This window comes from Leptonychotes weddellii, chromosome 5 (assembly GCF_054177405.1).
Source record: "Leptonychotes weddellii isolate Sample4059 chromosome 5, ASM5417740v2, whole genome shotgun sequence".
Taxonomy (NCBI): domain Eukaryota; kingdom Metazoa; phylum Chordata; class Mammalia; order Carnivora; family Phocidae; genus Leptonychotes; species Leptonychotes weddellii.
In genome coordinates, this window is record NC_138373.1 from 91372520 (window position 1) to 91384923 (window position 12404).

General features: G+C 39.4%; 1 protein-coding gene across 20 annotated transcripts in view; it reads left to right on the forward strand.

The window, feature by feature from the left end:
* LOC115939002 (retroelement silencing factor 1) overlaps positions 1-12404 on the forward strand; it is a 44223-nt gene that overhangs the window by 2960 nt on the left and 28859 nt on the right. For 5 of the 20 annotated variants that reach the window (XM_081821446.1, XM_081821448.1, XM_081821427.1 and 2 more), the window contains exons 3-5: positions 491-685; positions 5073-5144; positions 11842-11907. The exons of 3 other annotated variants lie outside the window; for them this stretch is intronic. The gene's annotated coding sequence lies outside the window, so the exon portion shown is untranslated. Of the gene's footprint in view, positions 1-490; positions 686-4719; positions 4920-5072; positions 5145-11841; positions 11908-12404 lie in introns of all 20 variants that reach the window. 12 more of the 20 variants (XM_081821437.1, XM_081821435.1, XM_081821438.1 and 9 more) reach the window with 8 other exon arrangements.

Here is a 12404-nt window from a genome sequence, read left to right on the forward strand (position 1 = left end):
GGCCTTCTCCACCCTTCTGCTCCATCCCCCCTATGTAAGGCATACTCTGAAACAGATGTGGAAAACATTCAGTTTGAGATAAAGAGACAACAGTTTACCAACTCTGTCTCCAGAAATGCAAGTTAAAATTTACTTTGTAATAAGCCTTGTAAAGAAAGAAGTAATCTTGTGGACTTTGAGGAATTCTAAATGCTTTGTTGGGAGGCAGCGTTGTAGTGTGTATATTCTTGAGATCTTAAGTGTGCTTGTAAATTGAAGGGCAATGTTGGAGGCTGGCCTGTTGAGGTAAATGTCTCAAGTGAGACATTTGCTCATAGTTGTAATGACTGCAAAGATTTAATGACAATCACTAAGATTCTCTTGAGATGTATTAAATTTCAAGACTTCATTTGTAAGTAAAATCTTTATGGTTAAGGTTGCAAAGTGTTACAGGAAATATTGTCCACCTTAGGTTTAAAGAAACAAATCATAAGCAAATTATTTTTTTAAGCCCCAAAAGGTAATTTATCGGATCACATCATTTAGAAGTTCGAGTAGCTCCATCTTCGGCTGGATCTAAAATCTGAATCTAAGGAAAGAAGATTTTAAAGACTTTTGAGACACTCCATTTTGAGCTCTGCTGTTTTCAGCATTGACTTCATTCTCAGACACACCTCCCTTCATTGAGTGGCTGCAGCATCTCCAGGTATATATCCAAACAGCTTCAACTTGGACATGCCTTGTGTATGATTGCTTTACCAAAAGTCTGTAATTAATTTCATTGGCTTTCATTGGGTCATGTGCCCGTCTGTGCGAATAACAGAGAAATGCTGCGTTTGGTTTTTTAAACTACAGTTCAGAGATATAATTCATATACCATATTCATTAATTCAGTTTGTCCATTTACAGAGTACAGTGATTTTCAGTATATTCACATGGTTTGCAACCATCACTGCAATCAATTTTAGAACAGTTTCTTGACCCCCCCCCCCCCAAAACAATCTCCATACTCATTAATGGTGTTGACTCAGATGATGATGAGGCTGTAAAGCAACCAAAAGGGTTTCTTTGGCGTCTTCGGGACTGCAATCTGGGACACAGAGTTGACTGAAATCCAAAGTGTGCTCCAACGAATGGGGAGTGCAGGCTTATATAGGCAGAAACCACAAGGTTACATAACTTGTTTTGGAAGAATAATGATTGATACTAGCAGAGTTTAAACTAAACTGTAATACACGATTAACTGTCTGGCTAATAGGCATTAACATTCTCTCTATTCCAGTCCAAAGTAGAAGTATGTGTTCCAGGAGGTGGTCTAGTTGCAATTGACAAAAGTCAAAAGTTCATCGTGTTCCAAAAATTGAAACAAGACAAGCGCAGGCCCTATTTCCTCAATATCCTTCTGACTGTGTTTAGAGTGACTCCCTTAGTAATGCTTACCCTATTTTGGAATCTTGTTTCACAAATCACTCCCCACTCACCCCCAATCCAAGCATTCCCAGGCAACTATTAATCTTGTTTCTATCTCTAGGTTTGTGTGTTCTGCACATTTCTTACAGATGAATTAATAATACGTGATCTTTTGTGACTTTTCTCTCGCCTCACGTGTTTTCTTCAAGGTTTATCCATGTTGAAGCATGTATGTACTACACTGCTTTTTATTGCCAAGTAATAGTCCATTGTATAGATATGCCACATTTTGTTTATCCTTTCATCAGCTAACAGACACTTGGCTATTGTAAATAATACTGCTGTGAGCATTCACATACAAGTGTTTGTGTAGACATACATTTTTAATTCTCTTGGGTATATACCTAGGAGCAGAATTGCTCCATCATATGATAACTATATTTGATCTTTTGAGAAACTCCCAGAGTGCTCTTCAAAGTAGTTGAACCATTTATATTCTCAACAGCAGTGCCTAAGAATTCCAGTATGTCCACATCCATGGCAAACACTTGTTTTTTTATGGTATGGCACTGTTTTTGATTGATGGTTTATGAACATCTTTTTATGTGCATATTTGGTTTTTGTAGATCTTTGGAAAAATTGTCTCTTCAGAATCTTTGTTGACTTTCAATTTGTGTTGTCCTTGTATTGAGTTGTAAGAGTTCTTTATTGAATTCTATTCCACTGATCATTTTCTATCTTGTTCAGTACCACATGGTTTTGTTATTGTAGTTTTGTAGTAAGTTTTCAAGTTGGAAAGTGTGAGTCCTCCAAATTTACTCTTTTCAAAATGAATTTTAGGATCAGGTTCTCAATTTCTGAAAAGACATCAGGGATTTTGGTAAGGATTGCACTGAATTTATAGATGAGTTTGGGGAGTATTGCCACCTTAACAGTATTAAATCCTTTAACTCACTGAATGTGGGATGTTTTTCCATTTTTTTTAGGTCTTTAATTTCTTTTTTTCTTTTTTTTTAATAAAAAAAATTTTTTTTTTTTTAAGTAATCTCTACACTGAATGTGGGGCTTGAACTCACAACCCTGAGATTGAGTTGAATGCTGTTCGAACTGAGCCAGCCAGGTGCCCCAATGTTTTGATTGTTTTATCTTGTTATTTTTTTAGAATTATGACACCTTTTTTTTTTTTTTAAATAAACTCCACACCCAACATCGGGATTGAATTCGCCACTCCAAGATCAAGAATTTCATGTTCTACTGACCCAGCCAGCCAGGCACCCCTGGTCTTTAATTTCTTGTAGCAATGTTTTATAGAGTGTACATTTTTCAGTTTTGTTAAGTTTATTCCAAAGTGTTTGATTCTTTTTAATGATACTGTAATGGATTGTTTTCTAGAGTAAGTGTTGTTTAGAAATACATTTGGTTTTTGTATATTGAACTTGTACTAGGCAGCCTAGCTAAACTAGTTTATTACTTACGTTAGTTTTTTAGTGGATTCCTTACAGTTTTCTATATACAAGATGATGTCCTCTGCAATTAGAGATAGTTTTACTTATTCATTTCCAATCGGAGGTCTTTTTTTTTTTTTTAATTTTTTGCTTAACTGCCATTTTTTTTTGCTTAACCCTCTAGTACATACTGAACAGAAGTAGCAAGAACAGACATCTCTGTTTTGTTCCTTATCTCTTAGAGTGTAAGCATTCAGTCTTTCAGTGTTAATTATGATGTAAGCTGTGGGTTTTTTGTAGATGCCTTTCATCAAATCAAAGAAATTCCCTTCTATTTCTAGTTTGACTGTTTTTATCATGAAAAGCTGTTTGATATGAAGGTGCATTTCATTTCTACCCTATTAGATCCTTCTGCATCTACTGAGATGATCGTGTGGTTTTTGTCCTTTATTCTATTGATATGTTATATAACATTGATTTTTTTTTTTTTAATGTTGAATCAATTTTGCATTTCAGGGCTAAGTCCCACTTGGTTGTGGCATATAATTATTTTTATATGCTGCTGTATTTGATTTGCTAGTACTTTGTGGGGTTTTTTGCATCTGTATTCATGAGATTGGTCTGTAGTTTTATCGTGATCTCTTTTCTGGTTTTGCTATTAGGGAATATTGGCCTCATAGAATTAACTTGGGAAGTATTCCCTCCTCTTTTGTGTTTTAGAAAAGTTTGTAGAATTGGTTTTTCATATTTAAATTTTTGGTAGGATTCACCAGAAAGCTATCTGGGATTAACCATTTCTTTTTGGGTAATTTTCTGGTTACTAATTCAGTTTCTTGACAGGCCTATTTAGTTTCCTGTATCTTCTTGAGTCCGTTTTGGTCAGTGTGTCTTTTGGGGTCTTTTGGGGTTATGCACTCAATTCCACTGTGGGGGGGGATGTTCCCCCCACACCAACAACAAGCAATTCTCTGGGGATATGATGTGGGTATCCTACAATTCAAAACATTTCTGACTATATACCTGGAAGTAGCATCAGATTCTATAGGTTGAGGGCTCAGTCCCACAAGACTGTCCTCACCCCCATTTAAGATACCAATCGCAAGCCTAGGTTATCCCTTGTGCTTCTGACCAACAGGCTACAGATTTGAGGTTTCTATGACCCTCCTTGGACTCAGATACCAGATACCAGTTGCAAGTCCAGATTGTTACCTGTACTTCTGTCTAACTGGCTATAGATCAGAGGTTTCCACAAACCCTTCCATGCAGTCTATTAATTTGCTAGAGAGGCTCACAGAACTCAGAATCATTTTACTTATTAGGTTACTGGTTTAATGCAAGGGATTTTAAAGGATACGAATTAGTGGTCATGGAAGAAATGCATAGGGTGAGGTATGTGGGAAGGAGAGTGGAATTTCTATGCCTCCTCTGAGCATGACACTCTCCCCAAATCTTCATGTGTTCACAAACCTAGAAGCCCTCTGAATCCTGTCTTTTGGGTTTTTATAGAGGCTTCATTACATAGTCATGATTGATTAAAAAATTGGCCATTGATTCAACCTCCCATCTCTCCTTCCCTCTCTAGAGGTGGGGAGGGGGTGGGACTGAAAGTTCCACTAATCACATGGCTGGTTCTCTTGGCAAACCATCTTTTGGTGCAGTCTGAAAGTCACCTAATTAACATAACAAAAGGCACCTTCCTGCATCACATCACTTCGGAAAACCTAAGGGTTTTAGGAACTCTGTGCCAGAAATGGGGACAAAAATCAAATACATATTTCTTACTATAAATTACAATATCACAGGGGGTTTGTTCTTTGCATCCAAATTATGAAATATATTGGCATACAGTTGCTCATAGCATTCTCTTTTTTTTTTTTTTTTTAAGATTTTATTTATTTGACAGAGCGAGAAAGCACAAGCAGGGGGAGCAGTAGAAGGAGAGGGGAGAAGCAGGCTTCCCGCTGAGCAAGGAGCCCGATGCGGGGCTCGATCCCAGGACCCTGAGATCATGACCTGAGCCGAAGGCAGTCGCTCAACCGACTGAGCCACACAGGCGCCCCATTCTCTCTTTATTTTCAATGAAGGGTTGGTAGTAATGTCTCTATTTCCTGATTTTAGTAATTTGAGACTTTTTTCTTAGTCAGGTTAGATAAAAATTTATCAGTTTTGTTGATCTTCTCAAAGACCCAAGTTTTGGTTTTGTTCATTTTCTCTATTTTTGTATTCTCGTGGCTAAAGGTTATGGCAACAAAGGACACAATATATGACCAACTGAGAGAAAAGAGAGAAGGCACAGGCAAAGTCCATGAGGTGAGGTACATGTTTCCAGTTCTCCTTCCACGAGTATTGCATGGGTCTGCCATCTCTACAGCTACAGATGGCAGGGACAGATGGTCTCCAGAAGCATTTATGTACATAAGAAATTCTTTAGGACCCCAAAGAATATTTGTTTATGTAAGTTATATCAAATCTGCTTCTGCCTTCAATTTTTTGCCATGTGCTATTTTAGGTGAAGTAGTTGAGGGTGTTTATTGGATGTCTCAAGTAGGTCACTGCTTCATTACAGTGCTGAAGGTTCACTGCCACAACTTCTGTTGGTTTTTACATTGTCCTTCCATGTGACAAAGTGTTGTGGCTAGGGTGGCTTAGAGCATAGTATTGATCAGTTCACAGTTGGGTGATTGTCATGCCTTCTCACCTGCACAACTTGAATAGCTCCCCTATGCTAGTTGGAGAAGGAAGACAATAGACCCAGGCGATCAGAGTTGGGGGAGTAGGCAGAAACTAGTAATCTAATTTACCCCAGGCTGTTGATACCTACCACCCTCAGTCAACATACAGCTGGCCAGTGCAAGATCTTAATCTAAGGACTCTTACAAACTCTCAGCAGCTGCTGATTTTGGGAGTGAATGTCCTTGGGAGTGGTGGCCTTTTAGTCATGATTTCCATTGGTTTCCTGATAAGGGAAAGCAGAGTTCTCTTGTGTGTGTTTTCTTGACTGCAGTTACAGCTCTGGATTTAAATGGATATGTTATCCCCTGCCTGACCCTGCTAACAAGAAAGTAGATTCTGTCCTTCAGGTCTCTTCTGGTACTACAAGTCCCCTTGCATCATTAATTTCAACCTTTAGTTTTATAAAATCTGGATCTTAACTCCATGCCAACAAAATGCCTGTTAATGTTCTTGCAACCCTCTAAACTAACCTGGGACAACCAGAGTAGACAATAGAATGTGGCTTATAATGACAGAGGTAACTAACAGTGTGTAAAAGTTTTCAGATTTTTCTTCAAGGCAGTTCAGCCTACTTTTATGGGACCTGTTTAGTTCTGTTCAGAGACTGTCCACCTCAAGAGGCACAGAATTGGCTCACTCCTATTATAGCAATACTTAATACTCCTAATACACTTTGTACTCCAACAGCATGTTGCATCTTAGGTAGCTTGTACTTGCCTGGCAAACTACTTTTGTACTTGAGGCACTTGCCAGGGATTTCTAGATATTTAAGACCACTACCCCTCTAATGAATCCTATTTCCTTAATGAATCCTGTTTCCTCCTTACCTGGAACACTCTAAAATGAGTTGCTAGGCAGAACTCCAAGGAAGGGTAACTGAATTTTGCATGTGTGCTCTGGGATCTTTAATTCCCACTTCAGGGTATAGTACAACTATAAGTGTAGTCCGAAATTGGTCTCTGACCTCTGCTCTAGAGACGCAAGAAAGTACCGTAAACTTTCTAGCCTGAATGAGACGTGTACCTCTCAACTTCTAATGGCCAGTTATGATGGGATATATGTGATTGCCAATACCCCATGCTGTACCTAGATTAATCAGTCAGCAAAAGTAGAGCAGTTTATTTCCCACTCCCTTGTTCTTCCAGGGAGAAAGCCGTGTGGCTCTCACTGGTGAACCTTGATGATACCTGGGACCGTACTTCGCTGGCTTGGCTCTGTGTGGGGAGCCTGGTTGTGGCTTGACCTCCACGAAAGACCTGATCATCTTGCCAGGGGTCAGGGTCAAGTCACTCTTTTCCAACGTTGCTTAAGAGAAAGTACAGTTAATTAGGGTATTTGATGGAGTGTCCTGTGCTTCTGAATAGAATTTGTAGCTGGACACATGAAAGGTGGAGGGTAGAGATGTAGGGGGGCAGCTTCACCATGGTACTCTGATTACCTTTGTCTTCTCATGGGCCGAATAGGCAAAGCCTAATCTCTGTATGACCCATACCTTGGCAGGACACCCAGCAGGTCCTCCTGGAACAAAGGTTGATAAGAACCCTTATGAGAAATGGCCACGGGGCGCCTGGGTGGCTCAGTTGGTTGAGCGGCTGCCTTCGGCTCAGGTCATGATCCTGGAGTCCCTGGATTGAGTCCCGCATCAGGGAGCCTGCTTCTGCCTCTGACCCTCCCCCCTCTCATGTGCTCTCTCTCTCTCATTCTGTCTCAAATAAATAAATAGAATCTTTAAAAAAAAAAAAAAGAAATGGCCACGGGGATGGTTTTTTTTTTTCCCCCCTGCTGCTGCCCTGGTGTCAGTTGAGCACTGTTTACCACCTCCCTTGCCCTTGAGCTACAGCAGCAGGCTCTAAAATGTCTACAGTTGAGTTGGCTTCTCAGTAGCCTGTGTTCTCAACCATGTTGGTATCACCCTCTTTGGGAATAGGGACACTGATGTTGGTTTTTCTGTTTGTGTAAGTAATAAATTGCACATGAAATCACAGTCTTGTCTCCTTTGTGTCTCTGACAGTGTGGAGACCTCCCAGCTGTGATAGCGGGACTTGTTAGCCCTGCTAGCTGCGGCACTACTGCGTGGCGTCATTCATTTGTTCTGTCCGGTCAGTGTGATCATGTAGTCAAAGCATTCAGCACAGTTCTTAACATGGTAAATTCTCAAATGTTAGCTGTTATTTTAGAGTTGTATTATAAATAACACAAAACTTAGAATATTCTTGAAAGCCTAATTCAAGGATTGATGGGCTAATTTCTCCCATGACTAAGGATACAAACAGAAAGAGGTAGAATAGGTTGAGTAAATCATGATACTTTTGGCATTCCTGAATAGTGTTGGTAATTGTGGCTTTGTTGATGTTATAGAGGTAGCTGTAGCTTTTTTCTAATGCAAATTGGTTTTTCAGTGAAAAATACTGGCTTTTCTCAATTTAACCACATCAGTGGACACTCCAAATAAACTTTGGTTTGTGGAACACATTAGAAGTGGAACTTAAAAAGCCATAAGGGAGAGTTCCAATTTAAAATACCAGAATAGTTTTGTTTTTTCCAGGTGGGAGAAGAGTATTCTATATATTTCTTAGGAAGTTTCTATATTTTTGAAGTACTGAAAGGCTTGCAGATGAAATCATGTGATGTTTATGGTTGACACAGATCTGAAGGGAGGGGTCGGAACTTTTTCTCCATCTAGAAGTTTAAATAGGGACTTCTTTTTAACTTGGTGTTCAGCACTTACAGATAATGTTTATTCCTTACAGATAATGTTTATTCAAAGGAATAAACAATGCCTGCTGGACATTGTCTAGATCTGCCATCTTTTGTGTTGCTCTGAGACAGTCTTTTTTTATACCTTTCATCTTGGATATTAATAACATTGTCTTTCACTTTAATAATGTTCCAGTTTCTTTGATAAATTAACACTTGATGTGGCTTAGTTTGTCCTGTTCTTTCTTACTATTTCATCTGACCTGGCATGGCAAACCATATATATAACAGGTCCCTTTTCATAGAGTTCTGTTCATGGGTGTGTGTGCTTGTGTATTTGTGTTTAAGATAGATATTAATATGATTATTCCTCCAGGCTATGATTTTTAGGTTCTTTTTTGCTTTGTAAATTTCTGTAATAAGGCAAAATTACAAATAAAGGAAGCTGCTGGGTTGACAATTTTTCATTTAAACTACATTCTTTGCATTAAATTGATATAGAATACTTGAAAAGACAATTCACAAATCTTTTCTTTTTTTTTTTTTTTTAAAGATTTTATTTATTTATTTGAGACAGAGAGCATGAGAGGGAGGAGGGTCAGAGGGAGAAGCAGACTCCCCGCTGAGCAGGGAGCCCGATGTGGGACTCGATCCCGGGACTCCAGGATCATGACCTGAGCCAAAGGCAGTCGCTTAACCAACTGAGCCACCCAGGCGCCCCACAAATCTTTTCTTTATTTGAAAGAGAGAGAGAGCACAGAGGGAGAGGGAGGAGCAGACTCCCCGCTGAGCAGGGATCCCGATGCGGGGCTCGATCCCAGCTGGGATCATGACCTGAGCCGAAGGCAGACGCTTAACGACTGAGCCACCCGGGCGCCCCTCACAAATCTTTTCTTAACCTTGGTGAGGTCTTTATGAAATTTTTATATGAAAATCACATGCATTGTTACATAAAGTCTCCTGCAGCCATTTGATTCTTTTTTCCTGCTTCACAAATTAATTTTGCAATTCATAGCTTACTATTCACAACTTCTTATACTTTGAATTTTTAATGACTAGCTCTCTTCCAGTTTTCTCACAGGATGTAATAGTAATAGTATCATAAAATTTAAAGCCCCAAACCGTCAAACCTACAGGTAGTTTATCTAGGGGCGCCTGGGTGGCTCAGTCAGTTAAGTGACTGACTGACTCTTGATTTTGGCTCAGGTCATGATCTCAGGGCCCTGGGGTGGAGCCTGTGTCCTGCTGCATGCTCAGTAGGGAGTCTGCTTAAGGATTCTCTCTCTCCCTCCCTCTGCCCCTCCCCCTGCACATGCACTCTCTCTCTCTCTCTCTCAAATAAATAAATTAAAAAAAAAAAAAGTTTGTCTATTTCCAGGATGTAAAAAAAGAAATTTTTTTTTTTTTAAGTTAAAACTTTTAGGACTGTTTTTATGATAACATACAAGCAAGGAAACCTCCATGGATCCTCTCTTTAGGGTAGGGGTGTGTGAATTGACTCTGAGTTCCCTCAGTTTGGGTCATGGCACTTTATCAGTGTGAACATACAAGGGCTGCTTGCCTCCCAGTGAGGGCCACAACATCTTATCAGCATCAGCATACTGGTATTGCCTGTTCTTCAGACTGCAAAACCTGCCACATGGGTGGGGTTAGTAGAGCCAGACTTTGTGCTAACTGTATGTAGGAGTCGTCGTTCAGGGCTTGCTAATTTACCTATAGCTAGTAATAGCAAGGATGTTCCCAAAATTAAATATAAAAATCCAGTGTTTTGGTGGCTTGATGACATCTGCTCCCATTACCGGGCTGCTTGCTGATCTTTTCACCACTTGACAAAAGTACTTGAACTGTTGTTTCCAAAGCGGAGAGAGCCTTAAACCTACAAGGCAACCAATGGACAATTATTTACTAACCCACAACTTAAAGATAATCAATTGGTTTTAATCCCTACTAGAAGCAAATGTGGGTATATATAATGTGCTCTGTACTTCTCTTTCCTTGTTGATTTTTTTTTTTTTGAAGATTTTATTTATTTATTTGTTTGACAGAGCGAGACACAGCGAGAGAGGGAACACAAGCAAGGGGAGTGGGAGAGGGAGAAGCAGGCTTCCCGCTGAGCAGGGAGCCTGATGCGGGGCTCGATCCCAGGACCCTGGTATCATGACCTGAGCTGAAGGCAGAGGCTTAACAACTGAGCCACCCAGGCACCCCTCCTTGTTGATTTTTCTGCCAGTTCTATTCATTATTGAAAATGTGGAATTGAAGTTTTCAACTCTTGGTGAATTGCCTGTTTCTCCCTTGTTTGTGTTTTTACTTTTTTTATTTTAATGCTTTTAGGTGTTTTTACTTGTTTTATCTTTTTGTTGGATTGACCTTTTTATGGTTGTAAAATATCTCTCTTTATCTCTAGTAAGATGTGTTTGTTTTGTCTGGTAATTAGTATAGACCTTCCACGGTTCTCTTAGCTGCTGTGTTTGCCTGATATGATACCTTTTTTATTCTTTCACTTTCACTCTGTATCTTTGGATCTAAAGTATGTCTGTTGGAGACAGCATTTAGTTAGATAGGTTGTTTTTTTGTTTGGTTTTTTTTTTGTTTTTAAATCTAGTCTGACATTCTCTGTCTCTTGGATTAGTTTCATCCATTCACATTTAATGTTACTAATATAGTGGGATTTACATCTGCTGTTTATACTTTTTTTAAGATCCTGTGTCTTTTTTCCCTCCCTTAATATTTTTTTTGCATTAAGTGAATATTTTCTAGTGTACATTTTAATTTCAATGTTTTTTTCACTGTATATTTTGTGGAAGCACAAATTACTTCTAAAAATCATTTTTATCTATACCTTTAAAGGTGTTAAGCATTTAAAATCTGACTTATTATGCTTGTGATTTTAAACCAAACTAAAAGACTATCACTGGTACGGAGGTAGAGAAGAGGTGAAAATATGGGGCCCAGTGAGGTTTATTTGTTGTTTTTGAATTCTGCCAACCTTAGAGAATGTGTGTACCTGTGTGGAAGACCTAATCCCATAGAGACAGGTTGATAACCAGGAATAAAGGGAAGGGGAGTAGGATTTTATTTATTTTTATTTTTTATTTTTTTAGATTTTATTTACTTATTAGCATGAGCAGGGAGAGACGCAGACTCCCTGCTGAGCAAGGAGCCCGATGTGGTGCTCGATCCCAGAACCCTGAGATCATGACCTGAGCTGAAGGCAGATGCTTAACCAACTGAGCCACCCACATGCCCTGGGAGTAGGATTTTAAATGTAGAGATTTGGTAGGAGGAAAGTCAACTCTGTTACTGGAGATGCATGTTACATTTACAAGGGTGGGCTTTATAGATTTGATGATGGGAGGATGGCAGATGATGCTGAAATATAAGCAGCTGAGTTAGGGCAGGGGAGCATGTGTGTGGGTTGGAGTGGCTGGGGACCCGGTAGGAGAGAAGAGGTCTTAGAGAATAGGGGGCAATTCAGTAAAATGAAGTAGAGTTGCTGAGCAGTGTTAAGTTTGATGTTTGTGTTCATGAAATAAAATCCGTCTGCTGGCTTGTGTGATTTTTATTTTCCCCCCAGAAAACTTCAGCTACTGCTGTGCAGAGAAGGATATTCTTAAGTTCAGCCATACTTGGGGTTTGTCAGGTGAGTGCCATGGCTGTCAGAGGTGAAGGGTGATGATGGAGTGGGATGGAGATTTTGGCAAAAAGTTAATTTTTTCAAGAGAAATTAAAATAATAGACCATGCCAGTCTTGTCTCTGGTAATCTCCATTACAATATATTCTCAAAAGGTTTAATACTTGGGATTCAAAAGTAGAGACTATAGTCAGAAAAAAAGTCAGACAACTTTTGACTCCTTCCCTCTAACCAGGTAGTTCAGGGATGATTTTCCAGGCTTCAGTTTTCTTCTGTGCCAGCAAAGAAGAGAGAAGAAAAAAGTTACCCCAAATTACTCAAAGGTCGTTTGTCTTCCTACCCATAGGCTCTGCATTGGTCCTCCAGGGGTGCCCTAATGTAACAGACTGGGTGGCTTAAACAACAAATTTGTTTCTCACAGTTTTAGTCTGGAAGTCCAAGATCAAGGTGTTTGGTTTCTCCTGAAACCTCTCAGCTTGTAGTCACCCTCCTTCTCTATGTGACC